Below are 11,501 nucleotides of genomic sequence, written 5' to 3'. Positions count from 1 at the left end.
AAGCTAGCAAGGCCTCCCAGTATCCACTAGTTTTGCCACCAGAACTTTCATCATTATCCTTCTCTTTATTTAGTATTTTCTATTATTATTTTGTTTTAACCTATGAATATAGAGACCATTTTTTCCTAACTTTTCAAACATATGGGTATCTTTTTAAAAATGTTCTTCTTACTATTGATACGTAATTCAATTTCATTGTGGACATAGAGTGAGGTCTGCATGATCTGGATTTTTAAAATTTTATTTTATTTGTTGAGACTTTTTAGTTTATACATTTAATTGCTCTAATAATCCATATATTATTTTTTTCCTTTGCTTCACATACTAACTTCTGACTGTGGTAGTATGATTGTTTATGTTTTTAAAAACATTTCTTCTTGTAATCCTGTCAAGTTTTGCTTTATCTAGTGTAAAGCTTTGCCGCATAGTACACACAAGTTCAAAAGTATTATACTTTTGTAATTGTGTAATGTCCCTCTTTATCCCTCTGAAATAATTGAATTCTATTTTATCTGGTATGAATATTGTTATACCAGCTTTCTTCTGGTCGGTGTTTGTCAGTGTGCCTGCCAGCTTCCTGCTTTTTTATTTCTCATTTTCTTTTACTGTTTTTTTTTTTAAACACAATTATAGAGTCAAATAGTCAATGAGGCTTATTGCAAAAAACCTAGGACATCTTATTTCCCTCCCCCAAATGAAATATCTTTAAGTTCCTTTATTTATTTATTTATTTTAAAAAAGATTGTATTTATTTAGGAGAGAGAGAGAGCGCGCATGCCCGTGGACAAGTTGGGAGGTGGGGGAGGAAAAGAAGGGGAAGAAGAGGGAGGGGGAGAAAATCTCAAGCAGACTCCCTGCTGAGCATTGAGCCTGATTCAGGGGTTCAACTTGGGGCTGGATCTCAGGATCCTGAGATCAAGACCCCGAGATCAGGACCTGAGCTGAAACCAGTAGTCCATCGCTTAACCGTCTTGAGCCACCCAGGCACCTCACCTTTAGATTCTTTTAGATGAGTCTTTTAGTATTTCTCTCTACCTCTGTAGCATGCTAATATTGCTCCTTCTCCATGTTTTGGAAATTTATCTATTTGCTTCTCATGATGGGGTAATAACAGTGCGCTTGCTCTGTGCTAGGCACTATGCTGTGTGCTTTATGTGTAAGTCTAGAGTTTTAGTGGATGCATCTTGAAACATATAAAATTAGTTCTTATTTAAAAAAATGTTTACAGTTGATAGTTAATTACATTTATCAATACATTTTATCATTTGCTGCACTACCATTATTTTTTGTGTTCCCTGCAATCTTTCTGGTCTTGCCCTTCTTCTAATAAAGTAGTTTTTAGTAGTTCCTTCAATGAGGGTTTGTTCATGATAAACTCCCATAATCTTTGTTTATCTGAAAAAGTCTTTATTTCCTTCTATTTTGAATTATAGGACAGATATATTTTTCTTCCTTCCTTCCTTTTTTTCTTTTCCATTCCTTTAACAATAACAGTGGTATGCTGGAGCCGACTTGTATTGGCTCTTGAGAACCAATTGTCCCTATTGCTTCTCAATCCCATATTAGTGACACTGAGCTTGAAATTGGATGGTGGGAGTATATACACCATGGAAACTGGCAAATGCCACAAATCAGAGTGGGTTTTTGTGGTTGCTGTTTCTGAGAGCTGGTCACTAACCATTTACTCGCACAGTACTATATATTGAGAACCTATAGTATGTCAGGCTCTGTTCTAGTTGTGTGATCCATCAGCAAACAAAACAGATAAAAATCCTGGCCTCGGGGAACTTACACTCTAGGGGACAGAGAGAGTAATAATTGATTAAATAAATAGATAAATAGTATTCCTAATGATCATAACTGCTGTGGTGAAAATACAAAGTGGAAGAGGGGTAAAGAGTGTTGGGTAGTAGGCAAATTTGCGAGGGAAGACTCACTGAGCTATGAGGCCAGATGATACCCGGCAAAGCTCAAAGGAGGTGAGGGAGCAAGGTCTACAGATATCTGGTGGAAGAGTGGTCTGAGTAGAGCAAATAAGTGCAGAGCCCTGAGACAGGATTTCCAAAGAACATCAAGTAGTCTATCGTGCCTGGAGTGAGATGAAGCTGGGAGGTGGTGGAAGAAGAATACTTTGAGATGAAGTCTAAGAAGAAGAAAAAATCAGGTTGGATAAGGCAGTGTCATTCAGTATAAGGGCTTTGCTTTTTATTCTGAATGATGTGGGAAGCCATTGAGGGGTTTTGGTCAAAGAAATACCATGATCTCACATTGAAAATAACCACTCTAGCAGCTGCGACTTGCTTGACCAATGGAATGTGGCAGAAGGGATGTTCTAGGACATTCAAGGCTCAGTGATAGGAACCATTGCAGCTTCTGCCTGGGTCTCTTAAATATTTACTCTAGGCATCAGACACCATGTAAGAAAATCTATTACTCTGAGACTACCATGCTGTGAGGAAGTTAGAACTCTTTGTAGAGACAGAGATGCCTAACTGGCCCTTAACTATAGAATCATCCTAGCCTTGGAACCAAACCTGTAAATGAATATGCTTTATGTGCCTCCTGCCTCAGATTGCCCAGCTGACCCTCTCCACCCCCAGAACAGTGAGAGATAATAATAAATTGCTATTTTAAGCCATTAAGTTTTAGGGAAGTTTCTTATGTAACAATAGATAACTGAAACAGAATTCTTTGACATATAGATGGCATGGAGTTATGAGGCCAGATGAGCTCATGAGGGAGTGAAAAGAGATAAAGGAAGAGATCCAAAGATTGAACCCTGAAATGTTCAAACATTTAAATGTTGGACAGATCATGAAGAACATACATACATACATGCTTACATACATAAATGCAAGAGAGACAGTCATCTCTCAGTGCTTTTAAGATTGTGCTCCATTATCTTCCGAAATCTCTTTCTGGAAAAGATAAATCTGCTGTCAATCTTAGTGTATATTTTAAATAATGTCTCTTTTCTCTTTGGTAGCTTTTAAGATTTTCTTTCTTTTCTTATGTTCTATAATTCCTCTCTCTAGTTAAGTTTGGGTTTATTTTTATTTATCTTACTCAGTAGTTGGAGTCTGTGTTTAACTTGAGGACATATGTTTTCGATTCTGGAAAAATTTCAGCCACTACTTTGTCAAAAATTGCTCTTCTATTCTTCCCTCTAGTCTGTGGGATTCCTATGAGACATATGTTGACAGCTCTCAATTTTTTCTCTCAAAGTCTCTTACTGCTTTCTATATATGCACGTATGTATGTATGTACATATGTGTCTATATGCACATATATGTATGTGTGTATGTGTAATTTTTCCTGTCTTCATTGTTGTGCTTTTGGTGAATCCCCAGACTATTTTCTGATTAACAATTCTCCCTTCAGCTATATCTCTTCTACGGTTTGTCTCATTCATTGATTTAAAAATTTGATATTTTTATATTTTAATATTTTTAGCAATCTCTTTTTTTATATCCACCTGTATTTTTTAAAATTTCAGCTTGCCTTTATTCTATAGTTTCCTTTTCTTTATGGCTGTATATCCTTTATTAATGTAATTGGAGAGCCTAAAATGTTTATTTAAAAGTCATTTAGACTGTTCTATAGAATTAATTTCGCTTGGAATAAATTCAAGCTTATCATATTAAGTTTGTTAAATGTCTTTCTTAGCACTAGATATCATCATGTTATTTGGAATTTTATTTTATCTATGCCTTTGGCTTCCCATGGCTCTTAAAATCTACAGTCCAAGGCAGAGTTGATAGTAGTTTTCTTTAGCCTGCTTTCACGAAGTGCAGATCCTTTACTAAACCCTGTCTTAAGCAGTGGGTTTGCTCTGGTTTATTGCCTGGTCTAGTGAATCATTTTTATTCCCTATTACTTCCTAGGAACTGAATTTCTAATAGCTCCCATTTTGCATTTCTTTTCCATGTACGGTCTATGAAGGTACGTATCTTTTGTTTTCAAACAGTTTCTACTTGTTTTTTCTTTTTTCTTTTTTTTCTATTACTGCCACGTATTTGGAACAGGAGTGTTTCAAAGTGGAATTTACTGCTCTGTCTTTCCTGAGCTCTTGCTTTATATCTTTTTGTTAGAGGTTTAGTGAAGAGTTTGTCGCGTGCATCCTGCTAGTCGCCCTTATTCCGTGCTTAGGTTTTTGTAGATGACATACAGTCCCAAACTGAGTCAAGGAGTAGAAAGTGTTTTAGACTAGAGGCCTATTGAATAAAGTGGATTGGAGAACTGTTGGCAGCTCCAGTCCTAGACCTTGGGATCTGCTAATTCTGACTCCCTACCGTACACCCCACCCATCTCACTTCCAGGTCATGAGACGTAAAAAAAGCAGTCACTCCTTGCTGGGGTGATGGTGGGGGGGGCGGTCCCTGTCTGGTGATCTTACTTCAAGAGCTAAGTGAGCCAAGATGTCAAGAGATGGGATGTACTACACAGTTAACCAAACCTACACCAGAGGCTTACTCTCTCCTATTCTACAACCATATTAGTCATTCTTCCTTCCTATGGGAAGGCCAAGTTCAGGGTCTACATGGGGTCTGGAAGTGTTTCTACCTGGCCTGTCCATGCCCTGTAAAGACACAGAGGCTGGGGGCACCTGGATGGCTCATTTGGTTATGCACCTGCCTTCAGCTCAGGTCAGGATCTCAGGGTCCTGGGATCGAGCCCGTGTTGGGCTCCCTGCTCAGTGGGGAGCCTGCTTCTCCCTCTCCCTCTGCCCCTCCCCCTGCTCGTACTTTCTCTCAAATAAATAAATAAATAAAATCTTTTAAAAAAATGACACAAGGAGCTGAAAATACAGTATTCTCTTAATACTTCTAATCCAATAATTCTATTTCTGGAAATCAATCTGAAGAAAATAATCAGAGATGTGATCAGATTTTTGCATAAATATGTTTGCCTTAGCTTTTATCTATAACAGTAAAAAATTTAGGGAAAAAAACCCCTAATGTCCAAAGGTTATAGTTCATTTATATGATAGAATATTATATAGCTTTTATTTTCAGAATAGTTAGTGGCATGGTACATGTTCACAGTATAATACTAAATGGAAAAAGCATAATTAAATGTAACAATATATGCTATAGTTTAAATTTTTAAAAAAGATTTATTTATTTAACCTGAGATCATGAGATCATGACCTGAGCCAAAACCAAGAGTCAGACACTTAACTGACTGAGCTACCTATAATTTAAAATTTTAAAAGCAGAATAAGAAACATAGAAAACATTCTTAGAAAAAAAGAACTGGAAGAAAATACTCAATGTATTAGTAAGTTTCTCTTCTGTATTTTCAAAAGTTTCTTGTATAAATATATGTTACTTTTACAATCATAAAAATTCATTGTTAAATTAAAAGACATCTGCCCCTTAACAGATGATACATTTTGATATATAAAGTGGTATAGTCAAAAATTGGGGGCTAAGCTACTATGCAAACACCTGCTGTTATGGAATTTCATTGTATGTAACTGTGTGTAATTTTCTGTTCTAGATAGTTAACCTGGAGATAAGGAAAAGAATAGGAGTTGTGTATAATTTATAAACTTTGCTTGCAGGCATTTAAAAAATCTCTAACAGAAAATAAGATCACACACAATCTTTTTATATCAGGGTGACAAATGTCTTATTAGGTAAAGTGCATGTTGGCATAAAAATGAATGTAATTTATATTAGAATTTTTGGCTAATCAAATGACATGTTTTATTGTCTTACAGTTATATTAATGAGCAATATTTAATTAAAAGCAAATTGAATATTCTAGGCAGCAATTATCTTGCAATAGAGATGCCAAATCTGACATGAGGAGGCAGGTGAGCAGAAAGCAGAACTTGTGTAATTATTCCTCTGGGAGATGGAAAAGAAGGAACCACACCAAGCATTGCCACAGAGAAAGATTTGTGAAGATCTGCCCTGAATCACATTGTTTCTCTTGTTGAACTTTGTTTATGTTTTCTTCACAGGGTAAACCATGTGCAAACTAAAGCTACTCTAGCCAATGTTCATTGGTTCACAAATAGAATTCTATAGGCTCCTTTGAACCCGAGCCAGGAGAGGAGAACGAGGCTCACTCACTTTCATGAATTCAGACATAGATTTTGTGTAATATAGCTTGGGTAGCTGTCCTTTCGCACACGGGGTGGAAGACAAAAAACAAAAACCAAGAAAACTTAAAATCAGAGGAAAAGTGGGGAGAAGCCATCGGTTGAATTTAAATGGAATCTTTTTTATTTTTGGAGACATTTCATTTTATGTACACATATATATTTCCCCTGATTTACTGACTCCGGATTTACATGTGGTAAATTCATGCATTTTTAAGTGTACAGTTTAGTGAGTTTTGGCAGTTGTAGACATCTATGAAACCGCCAGCACAATCAATATTTAGAACATTTCCATCATTCCAAAAAGTTCCCTTGTGCCTCTGTATATAGTCATTCCTCTCCCCAGCAAAAACACAAAAGCAAAAATAGATAAGTGGGACTATATCAAATTAAAAAGCTTCTGCACAGCCTGAGGCAGCCATTAATCTGTTTTCTGTCCCTGTGCTTTTGTTATTTCTAGGATTTCATGCGAAGGGAATCATACAGCATGTAATCTTTGGTGTTTGGTTTCTTCCTCTCAGCATAATGTTTTTGAGAATTCATCCACGGTATTGCATAGTTTATATAAATTATGGTACAATCTTTATTAATGAGACTACTTAGTTTCCTCCTATTAATCTGCCCACCAAGAAGAATTCAGTCTTTGTCATTTCAGAAGAGTTAATTATCTTTCATGCTTGTGTTTTTGGTATTTCTGTGGCAGAGAACTGGGAGACTGGAAAGTGGGAGACAGGATGATAGAGACAGGAGGAAAAGAGGACACAGCCAGAGAAACTAAGATAATCTGCAACAGCGGTTCTCAAAGAGGGATCTCTGGTTCTCAAAGAGGGATCTCTGGACCACCAGCATCACCTGAGAACTTGCTAGAAATGCAGATTCTTGGGTCCCACCTCAGACCTTTTGAATCAGAAACTCTGAGATGGAGCCCAGCAATCTGTGTTTTTAAAAAGTCCTCCAAGTGATTCTGATGCACGTTGAACACATTATATAATAAAGTACTGAGAAAGGAAAAGAGGAAGAAGACAGATATATCAGGTGGGCTAGGGGTAGAAGAGGAGTTTCAGAGAGAGGCCCAGGAGTAGCTGTGGTATTTGAAAGAGATGAAGATTTAATTTAGGATTTCTGTGGATTAGGTACTGAGATCTCTTTCTGGTTTTCAAGACACACAAGTAAAGGTTTGAGTCTTTCTGAAATTGTTGTTGTTGTTGTTATTGTTGTTGTGTATATTTAATGACATTTTCTGAGTCTGAGGACCTGTGACTTAGAATTTATGAGGTCTATAGACATATATCTGTTCATTCTCTACTCCACAAGCGTAATTGTCCAAATGGGGAAATGGGGGTATTGCATAACAAAATCTGTACAGCAGTTAGCATGTAGGCTAGAACTTGTCTTTTAAACTTCCATCCAATATTTTTTCACAGTACTAATACAATTATTTTAGGCCTAGGAGACAATGTGAGGAAGGAAAGAAAAATTTTGCAAGGCTCTGACATTAACGAGGAGGGTGATGGAACTTTTGAATGAGCGTCTCGAGCACGTGGCATATGAACCGTGGTTTCACAGCACTAGGCAGATGCTTCAGGAGGCATAGCATGCAGGGTGAGCAAGATATGCTGTGTGAACATTCAGATGCTTACTAAGACAGTATTTGGAGTGCGTAGTAGGCGAGGAGAGAGATTTGCATGATGGAAAGCTAATGTTGCATTGCCTTTATTTAAATCCTCAATTAAAAACCCCATGGTATGATCTTGGTGCCCCTGTGAAAGATCAGTTGATTGTCTATGTGTAAGTTTATTTCAAGAGTACCTTGACCAGCAGTGGGGGAAAGGATAGTCTCTTCAACCAATGATGTTGGGCAACTGGATATTTACACAGAAAAAAAAAAAAATTGGACCATTATGCCATACACTAATATCAACTTAAAATACATTAAACTCTTAAACATAAGATTTGAAACTGTAAAATTCCTAGAAGAAAACCTAGGGGAAAAACTTCACGATATGGGTTTTAGCAATGATTTCTTGGCTATGACAACAAAAGCACAAACAACAAAAGCAAAAATAGATAAGTGGGACTATATCAAATTAAAAAGCATCTGCACAGCAAAGGAAATAATTGAGAGTGAAAAGGCAACCTATGAAGTGGGAGAAAATATTTGTAATTTTGCTTAATATGCAAAAAATATAAGGAACTCCTATGACTCAATAAGAACAACAACAAAATCTGATTAAAAAGTGAGCAAAGGGATGAATCACAGACCTGTACCCCTGAAACAAATAATACATTATATGTTAACTTAAAAAAAGTGAGCAGGGATGCCTGGGTGGCTCAGTCGTTAAGCATCTGCCTTCGGCTCAGGTCATGATCCCAGGGTCCTGGGATCGAGCCCTGCATCAGGCTCCCTGCTCAGTGGGGAACCTGCTTCTCCCTCTCCCATTCCCCCTGTTTGTGTTGCCTCTCTCGCTGTGTCTCTCTGTCAGATAAATAAATAAAATCTTAAAAAAAAAAGTGAGCAAAGGACTTAAATAGACCTTTCTCTGAAGAAGTCATACAAATGGTCACTACGTGTAGGAAAAGATGCTCAATGTCACTAATCATCAGAGAAATGCAAATCAAAACCCCAATGACAAATCATCTCACACCTATCAGAATGACTGTTATAAGAAAAAAAAAAAAGACAAGTGTTGGTGAGAACACTTGGTGTTTTGGTGGAGAAATTTGAACCCTTGCACACTGTTGATGGGAATGTAAAGAGGTGTAGCCATTATGGAAAACAGTATGGAGGTTCCTTTAACAATATTACAAATTGAACTACCATATGATCCAGTAATCCTACTTCTGGATATTTATCCAAAAGTATTAAAATCAGGATCTCAAGGACAGACATACACTCCCATGTTCATTGCAGCACTATTCATAATAGCCGAGACTGTGGAAACAATCTAAATGTTTATTAACCAATGAATGGATAAAGGATATGTAGTATATACATACAATAAATATATATATATATATTTAAAGATTTTATTTATTTACCTGAGAGAGAGAGAGCACGAGCCGGGAGAGGGGCAGAGGGACAAGCAGACTCCTCGCTGAGAAAGGAGCCTGTAGCCTGACATGGGGTCTGACGCAGGCTGATTCTAGGACCTTGAGATCATGAGCTGAACTGAAGTCAGATGCTTATCCGACTGGGCCACTCAGGTGCCCCAACATACAATAAGTAGGATTCCGCCTTAAGAAAAGGAATCCTGCTGCCATATGTGATAATACCGATGAACCTTGAAGACATTATGCTAAGTGAAATAAGCCAGTCACAGGATAAATACTGCATGTTTCCATTTATAGGAGAGATCTAAAGTAGTCAAACTCATAGAAACAGAGAATAGAATGGTGGTGGCCAGGGTCTGGAGATAGGGGGAAATTGGGAAGTTGTTTGAGTTTTGCAAGTTGAAAAAGTTCTAGAGACCTGTACAACATTGTGATTAGGCATTTAAAATTTATTAAGAGGGTAGATCTCATGTGTGTTCTTACCATAATAAAAAAATAAATAAAAACCACAACAAGCAAATAGAGGAAGATAAACAAAACCAAAAGGAAAAAAAAAAGCTCAGCTCACATGTATTGTAGACCTCTCTGAGATCATTGGGGAAACACATGTTAACCATATAAGCTAGTTTATTCATGTTCTTCCAGACAAGGGAGAGAACTGCTAAGAACAAAGTCTCAACGCTGGTTTGAAGGAGAGTTTACAAAATGGTTTTTATCAACCTAGGATTGGAATTAGGTTTAGAGCTTAGGTGATTTGAGGATGGAGTTTAACAATTTGGGATTAGGTGAAGCGGGCAGGTTGCAGTCACTTTCAATTGTTTCTGGGGCATAGAATGGGGTTTTCAAGCAGTTTGTTCATGAGAACTTTTATGGTTTTAGCTTTTTTTTCTCCCAGAGCAGGGTGTGGTGGGGCGGCTAGGTCTTGCTTTTTTGTCATTTTAGTAAATTTCCATGTTTAGTTTTCTAAGTTCAGATCTCATTGCTTAGTCTTTAATTATCATAAGAAACCATAACAACAGACTATTTTAATCTTCTGTATCTTAAAAAAACCCACATTTGCATTATCATCTATAGAATAAGTGCATGTTAAGTCCATCTCGTACTGTGCTTTGACAAGTTTTAATCTGGGATTATCAGTGACCTCTATTCCTCTTCATTCACCTTTTTGTGATATGGATGTTACTGAATGTTGGAATTTCTAGAACAATTCCCTGGCCTCTGTATTCATGGAGTTTCTGACCTTAGAGATTGTAATTATATTATATTGTCTGAATTTGTGTTAAATTAAAAACAAACCTAAGAGAATTCCCAATCTTCTTATAAGGCAGTTGTCAATCCCTTTATTATTCACCTTTACCTGTCCCTGGACCTTGAAGAGATCTATGAACATTGGAATATTAATTGATATATTTCCCTAGCTGCTTTATGGCAAACTATGACTTGAGAAATGACTGCAAATGTTGCCTCTGTTTTGTAGTGCTGATGGCCTGTCCAAGGAAATTAGCAGCTAAAACAGTGTTCAGTATATAATCTGGGGATAAAGCCAAGAATTAGGTAGAAAAGCTTGCAAAACAGATTAGATGGCAATCTGAAAACCCACACAGCCAGCTAGCCAAAGAACTATTAATGGTGTACTGAAATGTGATTTGACATTTCTTTTAGTCTCTGAGCTGAGCAATGAAAACATGATCCTCTTTGAGCTACAGAGGAACTTATAGTAAATTCCAAAATATGAAAAGAGATGTGGTCTTTTTATTACCACTATATCATTATCTTGCATTAATAGCTGTAATTAGTCGGAGCCAGACTATCAGCTGCTATTGAAATATATGGAACTAATTAGACATGAGATATGTTACTGGAACAAGATTGGGAGACTGAAAATCTACACAAATGAGGCCTTCTGAAATGATGAACACAAGTCATAATAATATTTCTGGAGTAAAATAAAAACAAGACCAAAGAGAGAATGCAATCAATCAGGTAGGCAGAAATCCTACTTTTCCTACATGCAGAGTAGGGAAAAGATGCCACAGGCAGAGAGAGGGGCATGGGGTGGGGTATAAAGACAGGAGGGACGCACAGACAGGAGACCCTAAGATCTGGGGATTGTGGTAAGCCTTCAAAGGAGCAATCCTTCTTTGCTAACACCAGAATCAAGTGGGTACCCAGTTGTCCTTCTTATTGCTATCTGCTGTGTGTATAAGGATAGTCTTCACACTATTATTTATAAAAGTGAAAAACTGGAGACAATTTTAAGGCCCCAAAATAATGAATTAGAAAAATTACATTTGGTATCTGCACATGGCAAAATACCAAGCAGGAATTTTAAAAAGTA

This window comes from Mirounga angustirostris, unplaced genomic scaffold, assembly GCF_029215605.1.
Source record: "Mirounga angustirostris isolate CCGP_5_RB_7025 unplaced genomic scaffold, mMirAng1.0.hap1 SCAF_10, whole genome shotgun sequence".
NCBI classification, from domain to species: Eukaryota; Metazoa; Chordata; class Mammalia; order Carnivora; family Phocidae; genus Mirounga; species Mirounga angustirostris.
This window is presented reverse-complemented; position numbering follows the sequence as displayed.